At 43.3% G+C, this 23,480-nt stretch overlaps 1 long non-coding RNA gene across 1 annotated transcript in view; it reads right to left on the bottom strand.

Moving 5' to 3' along the window:
* Nucleotides 1-6,972: 6,972 nt before the first annotated feature.
* LOC115134612 (uncharacterized) overlaps nt 6,973-23,480 on the bottom strand; it is a 116,861-nt gene continuing 100,353 nt past the window's right edge. Inside the window, exon 5 of the long non-coding RNA XR_010464757.1 lies at nt 6,973-8,282. This is a non-coding gene — a long non-coding RNA (uncharacterized LOC115134612). The remainder of the gene's footprint in view (nt 8,283-23,480) is intronic.

Genomic DNA, 23,480 nt, shown 5'->3' with positions numbered 1-23,480 from the left:
GCAGGGGGCGAGGGTCTGAGGTTGAAAGGTACAGCACTAGCTAAGTTAGGTCACATCCCAGTTAGCTCAAGTTGCAAGATTGGCTGAACAATTGCCACAATGTGTGTGCAACACGGTGCTCTCGCGTCTCCTAGCAAATGTTTTGTCAAAAAAAGCATGTACCACGATACAAGTTTGGGGTGAGGGGTACAGAGATGTAGGGTTACAGGAGGGAATTGAGAGTAGTTGAGAATGCGGCTTGGTAGATGGTGTGAGACGGTCCTAAGCATGGGGCTCCAATGACGGTTACCCTTTAACCTTTATACCCTTTCACTTCAGATACCTCTCGCCCTACTATGACCCAGCCCTGCTTCTTCATACTATCACATAGCCATGATCGTCTATCGTCCTGATACGATTGCTGTCACAAGATTCCAGCTTGGTGCTACAGGATACCTATACTGTATACTCCCAGGTGAAAGAGGGGTGCTGTGATGTGACCACACAGACACATACCTATACTGTATACTCCCAGGTGAAAGAGGGGTGCTGTGATGTGACCACACAGACACATACCTATACTGTATACTCCCAGGTGAAAGAGGGGTGCTGTGATGTGACCACACAGACACATACCTATACTGTATACTCCCAGGTGAAAGAGGGGTGCTGTGATGTGACCACACAGACACATACCTATACTGTATACTCCCAGGTGAAAGAGGGGTGCTGTGATGGCCACACAGACACATACCTATACTGTATACTCCCAGGTGAAAGAGGGGTGCTGTGATGTGACCACACAGACACATGCCTATACTGTATACTCCCAGGTGAAAGAGGGGTGCTGTGATGTGACCACACAGACACATGCCTATACTGTATACTCCCAGATGAAAGAGGGGTGCTGTGATGTGACCACACAGACACATGCCTATACTGTATACTCCCAGGTGAAAGAGGGGTGCTGTGATGTGACCACACAGACACATGCCTATACTGTATACTCCCAGATGAAAGAGGGCTGCTGTGATGTGACCACACAGACACGTACCTATACTGTATACTCCCAGGTGAAAGAGGGGTGCTGTGATGTGACCACACAGACACATGCCTATACTGTATACTCCCAGGTGAAAGAGGGGTGCTGTGATGTGACCACACAGACACGTACCTATACTGTATACTCCAGGTGAAAGAGGGGTGCTGTGATGGCCACACAGACACATACCTATAGACACAAGCTTGTGTGGCCAGACAACACAAGTTCGGATCTACGGGTTTGTGGCGGCTGGCAAGTTCTCTTCAGGGAGTAAACGAGATGAAGAATACCCCGTCTAAACGAAGAAACATGTCAAAGACAACGTTATCATTTATGATCCATTGTTGGGAGTCCTGCTGAGGACGACAATAGGGAAATATAGAATACCAGAATGTCCCTAAAGGTGAAATGGGACATAATATGGGAAGATGTGTTGGCTGGGTAGTTATAACAAAACATTAAGAGCACCTTTCTAATATTGACTTGCACCCCCTTTTCCTCTCAGAACAACTTCAATTCGTCGGGCATCAACTATAAGGTGTCGAAAGCGTTCCACAGGGATGCTGGCCCATGTTGATTCAAATGCTTCCCACAGTTGTGTCAAGTTGTCTGGATGTCCTTTGGGTGGTGGACCATTCTTGTTAGGCAGGAAACTTATGAAAAACTCAGCAACATTTCAGTTGTTGACACACTCAAACCGGTGTGTCTGGCACCTACTACCATACCCTGTTCAAAGGCACTTAAATATTTTGTCTTGCCCATTCGCCCTCCGAATGGCACACATACACAATCCATGTCTCAATTATCTCAAGGCGTAAAGATCCTTATTTAAAGTGTCTCCTCCCCTTCATCTACACTGATTGAAGTGGATTTAACAGGTGACATCAATAAGGGATCATAAGCTTTCACCTCGATTCACCTGGTCAGTCTCGTGGAAATAGCAGGTGTTCTTAATGTTTTGTACACTCAGTGTAGTATACAACTGTCTCCTGTATAGTTCTATAGACTGCTATCTGCTGGACAAAGTCTTCGCACACACAACACAACACGACACGGCAACACATCACAACATAACACAACATAGCTACCTGACCTGAACAAAACCCCTCGAATGAATTGTCCCAAAAAATTAAAGTAAAAAAAGCTATGAATACCTCGCTAACAAAACAGCAGTACAAATTATTTCGACATTGTTGAGGAATGTACACTCCACAGGAGGTTGGTGGCACCTTAATTGGGGAGGACGGGCTCGAGGTAATGGCTGGAACGGAATAGGTGGAATGGTATTAAATAGATAAAACACACGACCTGTAAATAGCAATTGTTACTTACCCTCTTTCTCTTTTGCACCCCAGTATCTCTACTTGCACATCATCATCTGCACATCTATCACCAGTATTAATGCTAAATTGTAATTATTTTTTGCCTCTAGGGCCTATTTATTGCCTACCTCCCTACTCTTGTACATTTGCACACACTGTATATAGATGTTTCTATTTTTCTTTTCTTTTGTGTTATTGACTGTACGTTTGTTTATGTGTATCTCTGTGTTGTTGTTTGTGTCGAACTGCTTTGCTTTATCTTGGCCAGGTCGCAGTTTAAATGAGAACTTCTTCTCAACTGGCCTACCTGGTTAAATAAAGGTGAAATAAAATAAAACATTAAAAAAATGTATTTGATGCCATTCCATTGCTCCATTCCATGCATTATTATAAGCCATCCTCCCTTCAGCAGCCCCCTGTGGTACACTCCAAAAACAATGTAAAAATCTGACGGTCATTCATTTCTCATCTTTACTCAGCACTTTGCATGTAACAAAACAGTTGTACAGCGAAGGACAATTTCAAGCACCATTTTAAGCACCACAAATTGGAATTGTCCCTGAAGTCCCTTCCTATCAACATTATTAAAAGTGCATTAAAACCTTGCAGGTTCAGACTACAACCATTATCGATTGACAATGAAGTAATGGGGCCATCCTTTTGTATGTAATGAGGTATCAAATATTTATCTCGAAAAATATATATTGGAGCTAAATTTCATATTCTATATTGAACGTTAACTTCAGATCTGTTCTGTAAGACAATTGAAAGAGTGTCCGTCTGACATGTATTCTATACCCACTTATCACTTTATATTGGAGATCTAACGTGCGCCGAAGACGTGGATGTCCATTAAGGCAGCCCGCCCCACCTCTCTGATTCAGAGGGGTTGGGTTAAATGCAGAAAACACATTTCAGCTGAATGACTAGGTATCCCCCTTAATGTAGTGTGGCATAAGTTGTATAACCCTTATATGACTCATGCTTTTGCCTCTCAATATCAAACTCTGAAAGGGCGGAGAGAGAATAGTACATTGGTTATCACAATGCCTCATTGTAATTGTTAGGTTAACGTATATTCATTCTTTTCAAGAGGTAGCCTATGAAAAATCTATGTATAAGTAACCACCATGAATATCTAGAGCAAACAAGAAATATTTCATTTCAGATATGTCTGTCTGTCTTCTTGATGTCTGAATTGTAATATAAAAATGGACAAACACAGACTTTGCTAAAAAATATCTGTTATGACTTGACACAGTGTCAGTGAGTTGACAATATAGTGCAACGCGGAATTGCAGAAAAAAAACGAGTTAAAATGAGGATATTGGCCATAGCTCTCAACAATTAAATAACTGCTTTAGGGAGAGTCACCCTAGGAGAGACAAGTGTAGAAAGGTATAATTTAACTATGAATAAGACAACAACAGTCAAATGTCAAATGAAAGGTCACATGAAATCGACAATCAATCAAAGTACTCAGCGAGGTCTGCAGAGCCACCTTGTCTGTCTTTTACCCCCTACAGAAACACAATATGTGATATATACCATTTAACAGACATTTTTTTATCCAAAGCGACTTACAGTGCATACATTTTCTATGTATAGTTGGCTCTGAGAATAGATCCCACTATATTGACATCGCAAACACCATGCTCTACCAAATGATGTCTTATTACAATACAGAAATTATAGAACGCTTGACATTCAGCTACAAATCGAAAAGGTCATTCAATTGTCATCGTGAAATGTATATTGTGACAACAAAACCTGGCGTAGGTGCATTAAATGATGCATTATGCAAATCTGCAAGGTACATGAAGAGAATAGTGAATAGAAAATAGCAAAGAAAGGTTGTATTAATATAGCATTTTGTCTTCGAAAATACAATGTTTTGTTTAAGCACTATCTTTCACAACAATCGCTGTAAGATATTTTTCACAAGCTGAGAGTGAATATACATGAGGCAGAGATTTAATTTGCTTTCTTTATTTTACCGTAGTTATCTGCCAGAAATTCAGGAATTCACAAGTTCTATTAACAATACACCGCTAGGTCCTGTGAGGTAATGAGAGGTACAGAATCATTGGTTACACTAATTAACTTATCACAACAAACCAAGACCAAGGATAGAAAAATGGATTTGAAAATAGAGAAATGCCAACGTACCAGTGTGGTAGTAGGTTGCCAATGGTGTGGGCTGGAGCTGGCATGGTGTGGGGACCACATGGCTGGTCATTCCTTGTCTCTTCATCTGGCATCAAAATGGAGTCAGGCTTGAGGGACAGAGTAGGCCGGTTCCTTCATCAAAAATAAGGCAGAGACCTGGAACGACACACACATAAATCATTACAACCACATCGAACTGAGCAGAGAGTCTGTCTGACCCAGATACACACCCACCCAGAGAGACACACATACACAAACACACAAACACGTCCCAATGTCAGTACACCCACAAACACACAGAATTGTTCTGAAACTACTAGTGAAAAAAGCCCAATAACAACAGCACTGTTTAAATAAGAGAATATTGCCAAGTCACCGGCGGAAAACGAAGCAGACACTTTCTTTTCCCTTTCTTTCCCTCTCCTGTCCCCCTGTCCTATCCTAATTTACAGGGGTACAAAACCCAAGATGGGATTTGAAAAAAGCTACGGCGAGCTAGAGACGGCGTAAAGGTTGAATGCAGACGGTGAGATGTGGTCGAGGAGGAGCTGCTGTAGCTGCTCAGGGCTGGCTCCAGAGAAAGTGGAATTTGTGACCATGCAAATTAAAGGGTGGTGTTTTTTGGGGGGGCCGCTGTGTCGTTCTGCCCAGGGATTTTGGGACACCAGCAGTATCCTTGCCTGCGGTTCTGACTCTCCTGAGCCATGCCAAATTGTTGGCTGTTTCCCTTTGTCTTAAACTCCCCGAATCAAATCAAACAAGGGGATGACGAAAATATATTGCCTCGAACAGGCAGGGGGAAAAATGGAACCACAAACATTAAAAACAGAGCGAAAGTCAGAGAAGAAAAGAGCGGGAGAGAAGGAGAGAGTGAGAGAGTGTAAGACCAAAAATAATAGAAGCTTAATTAACAGAAGATTGAGGGGAAAAAACGACAGAAGATTCTTAGAAAAGTGAATACTGAAAAGGACTGCTTTTCGCAGCAGACTTTTCTCTGCTAACATGCCTCCCATCTCTCCCCAAACGTCAGCGAGCCAGCTGCCTATTGAGTCTCCTCTCCTCCGCCTGCTCCATAACACAGTAGACCACGCCTCAGCCCCAGCCTGTCCAATCCATGCCATGTAGTGAGAGACAGAGACAGAGAGAGAGAGAGACTTTCCAAAATGGCTGAGGGCCGGGTTCGAGCAGACACAGAGTGAGAGGCATAGCTACAGCTAGCAGAGAGGGATAGGACTCCTCACACACGCCGTCCTGCTCAAGAGATGGCTGGCCCAGCCGTCTGAACGCCGCTGCACCCCGCCTCACCCTGCCTCACCCCGCCTCACCCCGCTGCTGCTGTAAAAGAGCATCACTCTCTTTCTCCTTACTCTCCTCATACACCCTTTGTCCCATTCATTCACATTCAGGCCAGAGCAATGGTGCACAGCTGTCGTTACCCCATAGGAAGAATCTTTATTTAGCTCGGCCGAGCCCGATATAGATGAATGCTGCTAGTACTGCCATTGCCTGTCTGGTACACAGTCTGGCAGTTCCATGTAGCTACCCTACTCCCGATGCAGTGACATGGCTTTCTGGCTATCTCACTATGTGTCTCTCGCTGTCTACATGTATGACCCATATATTTAACATTTCAAAACCATGCAGGTTAGGAAAATCACAGAGAGTCTTGATCCAGAGGTAATCGTTTCAGGGTTGCACATGCAGTAAGGCAGTGCAACACCGAATTTCCTCCCCATGGTCAGGGGGACATACAGTCAAAAGGAATTTCAACATTTTGTATCACTCTTTTGTTTTGAGAGTAAATCTATACCTACATGAAAACGGTCTATTTTTCATTGTCCAAAAAGGCAGACGAGTAAGTTAGGTTATTATTCATCCCCATTCTGTACATTTTCTTTCAAATCATACAAAAAAATATATTTTTAGTGAAATTATATATTTTTTCTGAAGCCGAAAAAGACAGGACATTGTAAATCTAATTTGACCTATGCACTAACAAGTCTTTTCACCATCAGCAGCTTGACTACTGCTAGAGTACTGTTCCTTTATTGATCTACTGTTCAACATTAGATGTACTCACATTGGATGGGATGATTAGGGTTCAAACCTTCTCTCAAACAGCCTAATACATACTCTTAGAGTACGTTTCCCCAATTAATGTAAAAAATAATAATAATGTAAAACATCCCAATCTACTCATTAAAACATTATGGGAAGGTTTTCCCAGACACAGATTAACCCTAGTCCTGGACTGAAAAGCAAGATCAATGAAAAATCTCCAGCCAAAATGATTTCTGTTCTAGGATTAGGTGTAATCTGTGGTAACGAAACCACCACTTATCCCCACATTTGACCTAACACATAAGCCTACTCAGACAATGTAGTTGACAGCTTTTGCTTTTTTAAAGCTATACATTGTTCATGTTCCTGTTATAAAAAATAGAGTAATGCAATCTTAAATTGAGTTACCAAATCATATCAAACTTTATTTGTTAAATGTGCCGACTACAACAAGTGTGGACCTTACCGTGAATGCTTACTTATAAGCCCTTAACCAACAGTGCAGTTCAAGAAGAGTTCAGAAAATATTTACCAAATACACTAAAGTAATAACAAGTAACACAATAAAATATCAATAACGAGGCTATATACAGGGGGTACCGGTACCGAGACAATGTGCAGGAGTACAGGTTAGTCAAGGCAATTTGTACATGTAGGTAGCAGAGAAAACAGTCTATGACTTGGGTGACTTGGTCTCTGACAATTTTTGGGGCTTTCCTCCTGGATTGCAGGAAGCTTGGCCCCAGTGATGTACTGGGCCGTACGCACTACCCTCTGTAGCGTCTTATGGTCAGATGCTGAGCAGTTGCCATACCAGGCGGTGATCCAACCTGTCAGGATGCTCTCGGTGGTGCAGCTGTGAGTCTGAAAGTCAGCAATCAGATTCTGACAGTGACAGTGAAGAGCTGCCCCCCCAACCTTCTAGCCATTGAGAACCCTGAATCTGAGGACCCCTTGTCCACTGACGAAGTCCCTGGTCCCTTTGAAGATATTGGTGATGGAGGCAGACCGACAGTGGATGAAGTACATGAGGCCTATGGTAGCTGGAAGGCCACCAGCCATTTCACCCCTCCTGGCCCTGCTGTTTGCTTTGATGAGTCCCAGTCTGGAGAGCAACTCCCCTTCCCATTTCCATCTGAGGCAGAGTGCTTCAAGCTGTTTCTGACAGAGGAGCTGGTGGGAGACATAGCAGAGGAGACCAATCACTATGCCTTGGAGCTACAGGAGAAGAGAGAGCGAGGAGTAAGGGGGAAACTCACTAAATGGGTGACAACTACAAGTAGTGAAATGTATACCTTCCTGGTGACAGTCCTTCTCGTGGAAATAGTAAAAAAGAACTCCCTAAGGGAATACTGGTCCCACAGATTCTATGTTTGCAACACCCTTCTCTTTTCCCAAGACCGCTTCCTAGTTCTGCTGTGATGCCTGCATTTCCTCAACAATGCTACAGCCAACCTGAGACTTTGTATGTGGACAATTGGTACAGAAGTCTTCCAGCATCTGCTCTCCAACGGCACAGGGACCTGTGGCACAGTCAGGTCGAACAGGAAGGGGATGCCGGGATTCGGAAGCAGGAAGATGCAGAGGGGGAGGTTGAGTTCAAGGAGAATGGTCAACAGCTGGCAGTAAAGTGGCACGACAAACGAGACATCCATGTCCTCTCCAGTGTCCATACGCCAACCATGTCGGTCACAGGGATGGAGGACCACCTGACGGAAGAGAGAAACATCAAATCAGACTGTATGCTTGACTATAACGTCAAAATGGGGGCAGTGGATAAGGCAGACATGATAAACAGCTTTGTGGAATGCGTTCAGAAAACTACCAAGTGATATAAGACAATCTTTTTCCAACTGATCGACACTGCTGCCCTCAATGACCACATAGTTCACCGTCAACTATCAGGAGGGAGGGGGGATACTGTCACGTCTACTCCCGCTCCCCCACTCTGGAGCTCGACGTTGCCGGTTTACTAACAAGCGTTCCTGGCAACTCATCATTACTGTGACAACCCTCCCAACTGTCTGCCGAATTCTTTCTCTTTGCTCTTGTTAACCTTAATAGGATGTCTGTGGGCGGAGCCTTGAGGGTCGTCAGTGAAATGGGACACACCTGGGACCGGGTGTGTCCCAGGATAAATGCACCTCTTCCCCATTGATTGGGGAGACTCTCTCCATGCAGACACAGATAGATTTTGGTTTTGGCATTTTTGTGGCAATTTTGTTTGTTTGCTTTGGCACCTTTCAACATCTTTCATTATCACATTTATGCACGCAACCACTCACTTACAGTACTGATTACACACCATTGTTAATTGAATTTAGTTTACTTCAGTTAATAAATATACACTGCTCAAAAAAATAAAGGGAACACTTAAACAACACAATGTAACTCCAAGTCAATCACACTTCTGTGAAATCGAACTGTCCACTTAGGAAGCAACACTGATTGACAATACATTTCACATGCTGTTGTGCAAATGGTGGAAATTATAGGCAATTAGCAAGACACCCCCAATAAAGGAGTGGTTCTGCAGGTGGTGACCACAGACCACTTCTCAGTTCCTATGCTTCCTGGCTGATGTTTTGGTCACTTTTGAATGCTGGCGGTGCTTTCACTCTAGTGGTAGCATGAGACAGAGTCTACAACCCACACATGTGGCTCAGGTAGTGCAGCTCATCCAGGATGACACATCAATGCGAGCTGTGGCAAGAAGTTTTGCTGTGTCTGTCAGCGTAGTGTCCAGAGCTTGGAGGCGCTACCAGGAGACAGGTCAGTACATCAGGAGACGTGGAGGAGGCCGTCGAAGGGCAACAACCCAGCAGCAGGACCGCTACCTCCACCTTTGTGCAAGGAGGAGCAGGAGGAGCACTGCCAGAGCCCTGCAAAATTACCTCCAGCAGGCCACAAATGTGCATGTGTCTGCATGTGTCTGCTCAAAGTGTGTCTAACTGTATAGTGTTATTGGTTTTTGTCTTCCTAGTCAAATCCTGTCTTGCATTGAAATCAATCCTCTGAACACCTCAACTCATGCCTCATACCCTCATTCAATCAGTGCTGTGATCCTTTCCCAAAATGGTGTAAGTAGCCCTCTCATTCCCATTCCCCATAATTTTGTAAGATAAATGTCTTTATTAGATGTGATTCGTTTCAGGAAACAAACCTTTCTTTTTACTCAAAATGCGTTTTTTGGGCAGAAATGCCTTCTGGAACAATGGAACTTTCATGTGCCTAAATAACAAACTTGTATGCCATCTGTAACTACGAATAAAATGGTTAAATGACGAGCCTAGTTGGTTTAGCCACAGAAAAGCCAGCAATCTTCCCGCTAGCCATGATTGGCTGAGATAATGCCAAGAGATCGAGTTTTGAAATCAGTGGAATTAGAGTGTGATAGCTAAAAAGATGGAGAAAACACCTGTCTCCGGATTACATCTTCAAACTAAGGACATCTGTGACAGATTTTCATTTGAAGTTAAAGTGTACTGTTAGCTAGCTAGCTAATGTTAGCTGGCTGGCTCGCTAATGTTAGCTGGCTAGCTTGCATGATCTATGTAGTAATATTACACATGTAGTATATAACTGAAAAATTCACAAACGTTCAACACCTTTTGAATATGGCCGGTGTCAGTAAACATTGGCAAAAAAAATAATTAAATTGGTGCCAGCAGCACAGTTGCAGTCACCAACGCTCTGCTTGGGCGAGTAAAATGGTCTGAGTGAGCGGTTCTCTCATTTATGTCTGGAAGTAGCTAGCAAGATAGCCAACATTAGCCAAATGGCTTGGGTGCTTGACTGCTGTTGTTAGGACAGAATGCTCTGATCAACCCTTCTCCTCGGCCAGTGTGCGCTCTGAACGCTCCGAGAGCAAAACTCTCTGAATTTACGAAGGGACAATCTGACAATGCTCTGAGTTTACGGGCGAGGCTATAGCTTAAACCCTGTGTGGTTTTCATGTTTTTGTTATTCACTCAATGTTTGCGATCAGATGGACCCACAGCATTATTGGGTCTTTAAAACAATACAGGCAAGCAATATAGACAGCCATACATTGTTAATATTTGACATTTACCTCTGCTAGATCAGCCCCATTGAACACAAATGAAGGCCAGTCTACACATCACATGAGGGACAGAGTTTTACTGTGTGTATGTGTGTGTTGCAAATTTCTTACAATTGATGCATGTGTACTGTGTCTTCCTGTCCTTCTTGGGTCCACACACACACATCACAGCGATTCTTCTTGTTGCTTGTCGTTTTAAGGAAGAGTGGACCAAAGCACAGTGTGGAAAGTGTTCATGAGCTTTACTGTCAAGAAAATAATGAATACAAAACAAAAGAGAACAGTTCCGTCAGGCACAAAACAGCTAAACAGAAAACAACTACCCACAAAACACAGGTAGGAAAAAGGCTACCTAAGTATGATCCCCAATCAGAGACAATGATAGACAGCTGCCTCTTATTGGGACCCACACTCGGCCAAAAACAAAGAAATAGAAAACATACAAATAAAGAAACTAGAATGCCCACCCTAGTCACACCCTGGCCTAACCAAAATAAAAGATAATAAAAGCCTCTCTATGGCCAGGGCGTGACAGTACCCCCCCAAAGGTGCGGACTCCGGTCGCAAAACCTGACTCTAAAGGGGAGGGTCCGGGTGGGCATCTTTTCACGGCGGCAGCTCCGGTGCGGCACGTAGACCCCCCTCCGCCCGAAGATCCCTTAGCTTTGGTGGCGGCCCTGGTGAATGGACCCTCACTGGAGGAACCGGGCTGCAGATCATCGCCGGAGGAACCAGACCACCGATCGTCCGGACTGGGGACCGTCGCTGCAGGCTCCGGACTGGGGACCGTCGCTGCAGGCTCCGGACCGCGGATCAACACTGGAGGCTTCGGGCCATAGATCATCACTAGAGGCTTCGAACGTGGAGCCGGAACAGGTCTCAGCGGACTGAGGAGACGTACTGGCAGCCTAGTGAGTGGAGCTGCCACAACACGTCCTGGCTGGATACCCACTCTAGCTCGGTGAGTGTGGAGAGCTGGCACAGGACGCACTGGGCTTTGATGGCGCACTGGAGGCATAGTGCGTAGAGCCAGCGCAGGAAACACTGGACTGTGGAGGTGCACCGGATGTCTGGAGCGCAGAGCTGGCATAACTCATCCTGGCTGGATACCCCCTTAGCCCGGCAAGTGCGGGGAGCTGGAACAGGCCGCACTGGGCTTTGCTGGCGAACTGGGGACACAGAGCTGGCGCAGGATAACCTGTGCCGAAGAGACGCACCGGACGCCAGGAACGCTGAGCCGGCCACTGTGGGGAGCTTGCACAGAGCGCACCGGGCTGTGGATGCGCACTGAAGGCATGGCGCGCAGAACCGGATAGCATGGTGCTTGACCGGTCACTCGCTCCCCACGGTAAGCACGAGGAGTTGGCTCAGGTCTGAACCCTGACTCTGCCACTCTCCCTGTGTGCACCCCCCCCCCCAAAAAATATTTTGGGTCTGCCTCTCGTGCTTGCCTCATTGCCGTGACTCCTGGTATCGCCTACGTTCCTCCCTTGCTGTTTCCGCCTGTTTCCATGGCAGGGTCTTGTCCCCTGCCATAACCTCCTCCCATGTCCATGAGGTCCTCCATTCCCTCTTCTCCCGGGCCCAGGATCCCTGCCCCTCCTGGCCACGCTGCTTGGTCCTTTGGTGGTGAGTAGTTCTGTTAGAATCGCTGTTATGTACACATGTATCAACACTAACATTGGGCCCAAACCATAGAAATAAATAAACTAGTTGCCCACCCTAGTCACACCCTGGCCTGACCAAAATAGAGGATAAAAGCCTCTCTATGGCCAGGCCGTGACAGCTACCGGCTGCAATCTAGAATGATGAAAACACTTTTAGTGACATCTCACTCACTCACATATATAATTACAGCAGGCCAAGGCAGGAGAGTCAGACACACATGCAAAAACATCATTCACACTTCCGGTATTGGAGTTGTTGGTTTTGTGGGTTTGGTGGATGGGGCACCAGCATCCTCCTCCTGAATCCTCCTCACGATGGCTGCAGAAGCTGGGGTCCTTGGGATATGTTGCCTTCTCTGGATTTGAGGTCTGCCCTTGCCCAGCTCCTTGAGAAAGAGCATCTCCTCTGGAGCTTTCCTCTGTTCCAATCTGGGTTTAACGCCATCCAGATGTCCAAGACGTTGAAGAATATCACAAGTGGCCAGCATAGGGTTCTTCTTTTGCAACTGTAGCCAGTCTCTAAATTGTCCACCCCTCCTTTTGTGGCATTGTAATCCATAATGATTTCGGGTTTTTGCTGTTCCTGGCCACAGATTATCCCATCCCTTTAAAGCGTGCTCTTGAGTACCACATTTTTGCCTTTCTTTGGCACGTAGGACACTAGGGACATATCGGCCGTGAACACAAACTTAGAGGAATTGATAGGCCTGTTCTGTGTTTTCATCACTTAGTTAAATAGAGGTTAAATAAAAAAGCTGAGGTGTGAGCTCTGGCTTGTTTCTTTGTACAGTACCTACCATCGTCAGGTTCCTCTTGTGATGTTGTGGCCACGGAGTCCCTGTGTAACGTCCAGGACAACCCGCATCCCTAGGAAAACGAGGCAATGTATAGCCTATGGATATTGGTACCTAGCAAATATGACAAACCCTGACCTAAGCCCAACAGATAAACACAAATGACTCTAATCTCCATTTCGGTGGCTAGTTGGCTGGTTGCCTGTATGGCTAGCTAGTGAAAGTGACAGCTGAGGTTGACGCTTCACAAGCGCAGCCCAAATTTACCGCCACACACAACTTTTCTTGCCTGACAGACTAGCAAGCTTGCTAGCTAGCTATATCAAGCAGCATGGGCTGTTTCCATATGAATTACATTGGAAGAAACAAGACAAAACATCCAACTTACTAGATGCAGTTAAATACTGCAACTATTTCCATGCGATAGAGGGCAATCATTCGAGCTCCTGAGTCACTGCTGATATGCTCGTTTTCACGCCTTATATTGGAACAACCAAGTGATCATGACAGGATTTGCTAATCTGAGAGCTTTCCGAGTTTGACAGCTAACATATCTGGTGTTTAATTATTTAATTCACCTCCAAATAATCGCTTTCAACATGTCTGAATCCGTGTCATCAACCAAAATAGGTATAGCCTCTTCCATAGTGACAACTTGTGGCTGCTTCAGTGCCTTCATTCTGAGTAACTAACCCCTTAGAACCCATAGCAGCCGTCATCAACATTAAATTACTATAACAGCAGCCAACAAACTTGTTTTTCTAACAATAATATTGTTGTCAATTTTGCAAAATGTAGTTGCTAACAACCTGTGGTCATATTCATGTGGCTGGTGTCATCAACCAGAAAGCGGAAATTGCAGAAAATGATGTCATGGCCTTAGATGCTTCTAATAGGCTAAGTGACATAATTTAAGTCAATTGGAGGTGTACCTGTGGATGTATTTCAAGGCCTACCTTGAAACTCAGTGCCTCTTTGCTTGACATCATGGGAAAATCAAAAGAAATCAGCCAAGACCTCAGCAATAATAAAATGTAGACCTCCACAAGTCTGGTTCATCCTTGCGAGCAATTTCCAAACACCTGAAGGTACCACGTTCATTTGTACAAACAATAGTACACAAGTAGAAACACCATACAGCTCAGGAAGGAGACGCGTTCTGTCACGTAGACATGAACGTACTTTGGTGCAAAAAGTGCAAATCAATCCCAGAACAATAGCAAAGCACCTTGTGAAGATGCTGGAGGAAGCAGGTACAAAAGTATCTATATCCACAGTAAAATGAGTCCTATATCGACATAACCTGAAAGGCCGCTCAGCAAGGAAGAAGCCACTGCTCCAAAACCACCATAAAAAAAGCCAGACTACGGTTTGCAACTGCACATGGGGACAAAGATCGTGCTCTTTGGAGCTATAACGTTACTGACCATGTCAGTGCGGCACTGTTTAAATGCAGTTTCGCAATGGAAAAGCCGCTTTTGAGTCATGGTTCAGCCACCCTGAAAAGCCCCCTGAATAGGGCCCCTAGTCCAGCCCCATCCATGGCTGCACTACCCTGATACCCTGGTAACCCATTAATAGCCTGTGCTGTGTAGCATACAATGTATCTTTGATGGTCTTCATAGTGGTTGACCGGTATCATTTTAAAGCCTAAATTATTGTTCAACAGGTCTGAAGTGTAGTTTTGAAACTACTTTTCCATGTAAAAATGTAATTTATTGATTGGTCTGATTTTAATTCAATGCAGATGGCGTCAAAATGGGTCTTGCTCAAATGTATGTAGTGTGGCTTGTCATAAAAGCTATTCATGCTTGATCCGTGAATGCTTGCGGAGGCCAATTCAAGATCCGCATTGACATGACTGATTGACGGTAGATGGGGGCTGGAGGTCCTGTATAAACACAAACTCACTTCTTTGACAACTTCCTTCCCAATAGCCCTGCAACGTGAAGCGCAAGAAGTATGAATGCACTGTCTTCTGCATAGGCCGTATCACAGTAAATGCTGTGACATCGGATTGACCATGCAGCCATTAACCTGTTGACGGTACAGGTTCCCCAAGGGGTACCACCCCCCCACGCTCAACTCAAAAGATGGCGCACAGAATGCAAAAATATTCTTAGAAATATTTAACCTCCACACATTAACAAGTCCAATAGCTCAAATGAAAGATAAACACCTTGTTCATCTACCCAGCAAGTCAGATTTCTAAAATGTTTTACGGCGAAAACATAGCACATATTTATGTCAAACCACCACCAAAGACACAGCTAATTTAAATAGCCATTTTGTCGAACAAAAGATGCAATCACAAACGCAGGATTAAAAGAAAAATAATTCCCTAACCGTTTGAAAATCTTCATCAGATGACAGTAATAGGACATGTTACACAGTACATTTATGTTATTTGTCCCGACAGCAGTCCCAACACCTTACCACTGCTACACCTGGCTTCTCAGCAGAACCTTGTCTGGCAGCGAAACAGTTCATTCAGCCCTATTTACTGCCTTTTAAATAAACATAGCTGATATGGCTGACTTGATGAAACAAATGTGGTTACTCCTGACAATTGAGATGTACAAACTATGGTATAAGGGGATGACAAGCAGATAAGAGTCAATCCGTAATTTTAATTAAGACATTAATGAGTGAGCTAGGATGGACGTAGTTAATATAACTATTTGTTCAGCACTTTTGAAATGTACAGCGAAGTAATTCAGAACATGGGCCCTTCTTACAGTGTACTCCCTGTACAAGTCAGAACCATAGGATAAATAAACAGGTATATAAACAGGCAATGAAGCTCTTACAATATTCGATGATGACATTTCTCTAAAACAGGTTATCGGATATACGTGCACCACCAAGTTAGAACAATAGGTGAAATTAAGAAAATAGTTATTAGGGTGAGTCACATTGAACGCCGTTTGGGTCTTTGCGTGTCAAAAAAGACAAGTCATATAACAATATTTGACACGTTAAATAAGCTTTTAATTTGACACCTTAAATAACACAATTCTATTATAGTATGTGGTGTGTTCTGAATTTGCACGTACAAGCCAAACGCCACCACTACTATCAGTAGCACTGTTAAAGCTATACAGAAAACGTTGGCAAACAAGCACACACCGGCCACGAACGATGTGTTTACAATACCGCGTTGGTGAAAATATACCAAATTATTAGGGTGAGGCACATGGCTACTAACAGCTAAATGCACAACATACACTTAGTATTACTTTCTTAGCTACAAAACTATCCCCAATGCCTTGATAGTCGATTATGTCTGTATATACTGTATGTAGAGGCTATTGAAACCTGCTTAAACATCCATAAATAAAAGGTTATAACACCATCAGAGCAAATCCACTTTACATGTCACGATTCTCCCGGGGTCAATCCAAGCATTTGCACCAACTTTCTATTACATTTTAAGGACAGGTGGGACTCCCCATTGAGATATAGCCTGTAATCACATTAAATGTTTTCAAAATAAGGTTTATCTCCGTCAATGGTTTTTAATAGTATGGTAATATCGAGATTTTTCCTTTCTTTAGCTTTTCATCAAATATTTGAAACAAGTTTTTACCCTCTTAATATGGATGGAACCCTTTTTTCTCTAAATTTTCACTTCAAATGGCATACCCAAATCTAACTTCCTGTAGCTCAGGACCTGAAGCAAGGATATGCATGTTCTTGATACCATTTGAAAGAAAATACTTTGAAGTTTGTGTACATGTGGAATTAATGTAGGAGAATATAACACATTAAATATGGTAAAGGATAATACAAAAAAACATGCATTTAAAAAACAAAAAATCCATCTTTGAATGCAAGATAAAGGCCATACATTGAGAGGATTCAAGATGTAATTTAGATGTTCAGAAGATGGCAGCAGAGTGTGTGCGAAGTGTCAGACTGATCCAGTGAAGAATTACTCATCACTATATTTTGTATCAAGTGCGCTAGGACTTTGCCCAATTGTGCCAAATTGGTCAATTGATACATTTTCAAGTACATAACTATAGAGAACATACAAAATGCTATGGTAATAAAACATGTCAGTTTACACACGCCCAAGAATGTCATACATGATGGATCATTAGCTTCCCTACAAAAAATACACTAACCTTCACACATCTAGATGGCCGAGCAGGGTGAGTGTGGAGCCAGACACACCAGTGGGGTCAAACTATAGAATCCAGTTCCTACATTTGAATATAGAATTTTATTTTATCAAACAAAACAATGCCACATTTTATTTCTGGGACCCTCAGGATGACAAATCAGAGCAAGATTACTGAATGCAAGCACATGATTTACCTTCAGAGGTGAATGTATCAAACCAGTTGTCGTGATAAAAGTTTTGTTGTTGTGCACTATCCTCAAACAATAGCACGGTATTGTTTTGCTGAAATATCTCCTGTAAATTGGACATTGCAGTTAGATGAACAAGAATTTAAGCTTCCTGCCCATAAAAGACACGTCCATGTCCCTGAAAGCTGGATGTTGTTATTATTCTAGTCACATTATCGCATATTGAGCAACAACTGTCCCGGTTTAGGGACACAGATCCTGTATTAAATGTAAAAGAAAGGCATAACAATGCCTCTTCCCACTCAGGCTGAATATATTGGCATGGGGGTTCAGGTCTTCAAAAAGTTATACTGTTATACCATGGAGAGCATCGTGACTGGCTGCAACACAGCTTGGTATGGCAACTGCTTAGCATCTGATTGCTAGGTGCTACAAAGTGTAGTGCGTACGGCCCAGTACATGATTGGGGCCGATCTCCCTGCCATCCAGGACCTCTATACCAGGCAGTGTCAGAGGAAGGCCCTAAAATTGGTCAAAGACTCCAGCCACCCAAGTCATAGACTGTTCTCTCTGCAACCGATGCTCCGGAACAGCTTCTAGCCCCAAGCCAGAAGACTATAACGTAGTTAACCAAATAGCTATATGCACTGACCCACTTTTTCACTCTTCTCTTTTGACTTGTCACATGTATGCCTGTTCAACTAGTCTTCCCTAATGTTGATGTTACGCTTGCACAGTTCAACTGTCGTTCAAACTACATAATTTATACATTTATAATTTATAAATCAAAATGTCTTACAGGCATGTGTTGCCTGGGCTTCTTCCTGGAGTGGGTTCTAGACACAGAAACAGAATTCCATTGTCTGTGCATGTCATTGTAGTAGAACTGTATCCTGTTAATAAGTATTCATGGTGTTGACAAACATGGCAGCTCTGCTTCTAGCTCCTCAGAAACTTTGCAGTACTTACATTATTAGCCCAGAATATTTTTTGAGTTATTACACACAGCCGGTGTACCTTTTGGATATCATAGCGGCGGTAAAGTTACACTCGTCGGAATGAGACTAAGGGCACAAGGCGAGACCCAAATGCAGACACAGGAGGCAGATGGTTGAGCTCTGATATTTTTTACACCAAAAAGGCACAAGGCAGGTCGGGGACAGGCGAGAGTCCAAACAGTTCCAGTTGATAGGTAGGCTTTAGATCAGGACAGGCGGGGGTTCAGTGTACAGGTCCGAGTCCAAGCTCAGGCTCTAGGTCAGAACAGTGTTCAGGCAGGCGGATTGACTCAAGCTGGTTGACTTGGCAAAACAAGACGAACTGGCACAGAGAGACAGGAAACACAGGGATAAATACACCAGAGACTAATGGGGAAAACAGGAGGGACCTGGAGGCGGGTGGAGACAATCATCAAGACAGGTGAAACAGATCAGGGTGTGACAGAGACGTGGTCAGCAGATAATAAACCGGAATTAACAGGATAGAAGGATGAGACGTTAGTGGTGTTCAGTAGTAGGCATTCTGCAAGATTTATTAAGGTATTGTTTTTTTTTGTTAACCTTTTTCTATATTTTTGTTGTCAAAATCAATTATACATTACAATTGCATTGTAGTCTTGCATTCCATATTTCAATTTTTAAAATAAAGGTCTCAAGTAAAAAACTATCGCCATCCATTTACACATTCAAACACATTCACATATTACCTTTCACTAATGGTCAAATCAATAGTGCATGTAATCTAAGGCTATTCAATCAGTAGTTTAAATAGCATCTAGCAACAAAATCTATTTGGCATGTAAAACCATGAAATTGTACCATAAGAGGCTACATTACATTATATAAAGACATATATAAAATTCACACTGCTAGTAGAGAAAGTTATTTATTTATATACTGTATATATAATACACAGTGTATATAAATAACTTTCTCTACTAGCAGTGTGAATTTTTAAAAGCTACAAATGACTGTAGGCCTGTGCTAAACAATGCTACAACCATTACCTTCTAAACCATTAAAACGTAAGCTAATAATAGCTTAAGCCCACTAGCCTAGAGATAGCTAGCGCTTAGCAAAGCTACATTTGGTTAGCATAAAGCTAACAAACTGTGTGTTGATATTTGTAAAAAGAAATATGTTTAACACATTTTATCGTCACATCGCATATTTACATATATTCCCCGAACTAAACTAAGCCTTCGTTTACATAAAATAAAACAAATGGGTGCTAAAATGTTGTTGAAAAAAAGTACAAACTTTTGAGCGCCATCTTATCTCTTGTCTTACATATAGACCATTTGCAACCAAGCCAACCTCCATTTCTTACCATGGGGTAGTCAAGTAGATTGACTACCAATGTGTTTTTCACTTGATTGAAACTCCCTCCAGTTGCCTTCAAATGTCACCAAACTCATGGACTATGCAAGTAACCATGACACCTCAATATCTTGCACATCACACACATGAATTAACAGGATAGAATAGTGAGGCGGAGAAACATTACTTGCAAGACCTCATGATCTCAGTAACCCTCCCATTTGACGTCACATCTCCCCCCTTGTGGCAGTACACATGAATTTAAATGCAAATACCTAGGAGGCCTAGAAAATGATACAAGGAACAAACTAAATAAAACATCACAGTAACACACCAGCAATCTGACTAGAAATACGACTTTCCCGTTTTGGATCCCTTGTTGGTGTCACACCCTGATCTGTTTCACCTGTCTTTGTGCTTGTCTCAACACCCTCCAGGTGTCGCCCATCTTTTCCATCATCCACAGTGTATTTATACCTGTGTTCTCTGTTTGTCTGTTGCCAGTTAGTTTTGTTTGTCAAGCCTACCAGTCTACCTCTTGCTCCTGTCTTGTCCCTTCTAGTTTTCCCAGTTTTGACCATTTCTGCCTGCCCCGACCCTGTGCCTGCCTACCGTTCTGTACCTTCTCCCACCACCCTGGATTATTGACCTCTGCCTGCTCTGACCCTGAGAATGTCTGCCGTTCTGTACCTTTTAGACTCTGATCTGAATTATTTACCTCTGCCTTCCCTTGACCTGTCGTTTTGCCTGCCCCCTGTTCTAGTAATAAACTTTTGTTACTTCAACACTATCTGCATCTGGGTCTTCTCCAGAAACGTGATAGTACAAACTGACCCAGCAGACTCAGACCAGCTCCACAATGCTGTCTCCCTGCAAGGTGCTGCCACTGGAAGACGAGGATTTAACCAGATAACCAGATATTTGTTCCTGACGCTGTTTGCTCCTCGGTCCTGGAGTGGGCCCACTCCTCCAGGCTTGCCTGCCACCCAGGTTCCTGTCAGACCCTGACCTTTGTACGACAACACTTTAGGTGGCCTACCATGATTCCTGACGTCTCCGCGTTCGTCGCTGCATAAACAATCTATGCGCAGAACAAGACTCCTTGGCAAGCTCCGGCTGGTTTCCTTCAACCTCTGCCTGTTCCTCACCATCCCTGGTCTCACATATCCCTGGACTTTGTCACGGGTCTCCTGACAGTAGTGGACAGGTATTCCAAAGCAGCCCACTTCATTCCTCTCCCCAAGCTACCTTCTGCCAAAGAGATGGCCCAGGTCATGGTGCAGTACGTCTTCCGGATCCATGCACTCCCAGTGGACATGGTCTCCGATCGGGGTCCTCAGTTCTCGTCCTGGTTCTGGAAGGCGTTCTACACACTCATTGGGTCGTCGGCCAGTCTGTCCTCCAGGTTACATCCCCAGCCCAATGGGCAGTCGGAGCAAGCCAACCAAGACCTGGAGACGACTCTTCACTGGCTTGTCTCCACCAACCCCACCGCCTGGAGCTAGCAACTAGTGTGGGTAAATATGCCTGCAACACCCTGCCTTGCTCTGCCACGGTTCTCTCGCCCTTTAACTGTTCCTTAGGTTATCAGCCCCCGCTCTTCCCGGAGCAAGAGGAAGAGGTCGGCATACCCTCGGCCCAGATGTTTGTCCTCCACTGTCGAATAGGTCAACTTTTGTACAATGGGTAATAGTAGATTGACTAGCTGGTGCTTTTTATGTTTTTTAGGGCTACTCATCTTGTTGGCTGACAAAAAGTAGGCTAAATGTGGACACATCTTCAATATGTGCATCGGGATTCAATGTGTCCCGATGTGTCTCTCTTCATTCACTCTTCAGAATGAAATTCCTGTGAGGACCGCATCACATGACGTGCATTGGCTACATCTGAGAGAGGTATTTGAGTGAGAGCAAGGCATCCGGGAGAAGGGAATTATAAATTGCTTATTATAATTAGCCCACGGGCACAATTGACACTTTGGCCACAAAAGGCATGGATTTTTTAGGGGGCATTAGGGCCACACAAGGGGGATGCCGCCGGGAAATTCGATCCCTTGAGAATGAGAATGAGAATATGAGAATATGAGAATATGAGAATATTATCAAGTGCTTGTCAAATTGTGAATGAGAGACTGATGATGTGTGTGCAACTTGCTACTTTTTTTCAAATCGCTGTTAGAGTCCCGTCATGCAGCCTTAGAATGTATTAAACATCAAAACATATAGCCCAATGTTTGTATCACAACTAAAGTTGCATATGTAACTCTAAATTAAGCATATAGTTGGACCAGTTTCTTAGCCGCATGTGCGCAATTCCTTTGAAATCGTATGGAGAAAATATCCTTTCTATTTTATTTGCCATTGTTCAATTGTATTCTTCATACTATAAAATAATACAAAATAATTCCACTGTCACTTCCTGACCATAGAAAGCTTTTATTTTCTATGGTAGAGTAGGTCAGGGCGTGACTGGGGCTTTGTTGTAGTTTATATTTTCTATGTGGGGTTCTAGGTTTAATTGCTATGTTGGGGATTTGTATGATTCCCAATTAGCGGCAGCTGGTAATCATTGTCTCTAATTGGGGATCATACTTAAATAAGTAGAATTTTTTCCACCTGTGGGTTATGGGATATTGTTTGAATGTATGTGTTTTGAGTTAGTGCACATAGCATCTCTGTAGTCACAGTTCGTTGTTAGTTTATTGTTTATTTGTTTTTGTCATTGCTAAGTTTCACTGTATTCATAAAAATGATGTGGAACTCAACATTCTACGCCTTGGTCCCATATTCATTCCAGCGAACGTGACAGCCACAGAATTCTAAGCAAATCTTGTCTACTAAATGTCACGGAATGCCAAGCAAATCTTGTCTGCTAAATGAACTAGTGTAGCCCACAGCCATATGGCATAGACAGATCAGGACCTAACATAAGGACAACTTGGAGTATGCTATTCTGTTCTTCTGAAATAGACCACATTTTCTTTAGCCCTGTCTAAAATAAATAATGGATTTATTGTGTTGGTGTAGGCTATGTTAAATTAATTTATTATGCTTTTTTAAATTTAGATGTTCCAAAGGTCTGAATCAATGGCTTGTAGGATGTGTGTGGAAGCCAGGAGATGCTAAATGTGTTGATTCTAATTAACAGTAAATTACGGTGAGACTGGCAGTTTATTTGTTTGACAATCATTGGCTGACAAAATCTCCTGACAGACAGACCTAGCCGATACACATTTTTTGTTTGTTGCTCAAATTACTTTCTTTCTACCTTCTAAAAATACTTCTCATCTTTTGTGACAACTGCGTCCTCTCCTTTATTATTTAACTAGGCAAGTCAGTTTAAGAACAAATTCTTAGTCATTTAGATCAATGACACCCATCTCGTTTCGCTCTCTGAGTGTTCAGAGTGCACATTTGATGCTCTGGCAGAACATTTGTTTACCTCTGCACAACATGAAAACAGCCTAACCAGTTCAGCCGGCAAATTGTTTTTGCAGACGTTTACTGACACCGGCCATATTCAACATGTGTAGTGCATTTGTAAATTCATCAGTTATTCTGAGCTCTGGAATACTCTGACTGAACATAAGAATGAACCCAAAATGGTTACTTGCATAGTGGAGTCTTTTGTTAAGACATGTAGCTAGATAGCTAGGTAAACAATGTGTAAGATCATACACGTCACGTAAGGTTAGCTAGCGAGCCAGCCAGCTAATGTTAGCTAGTTAAACAACAATGAACATAGTTAC

Source organism: Oncorhynchus nerka, linkage group LG9a (assembly GCF_034236695.1).
Source record: "Oncorhynchus nerka isolate Pitt River linkage group LG9a, Oner_Uvic_2.0, whole genome shotgun sequence".
Taxonomy (NCBI): domain Eukaryota; kingdom Metazoa; phylum Chordata; class Actinopteri; order Salmoniformes; family Salmonidae; genus Oncorhynchus; species Oncorhynchus nerka.
This window is presented reverse-complemented; position numbering and strand designations above follow the sequence as displayed.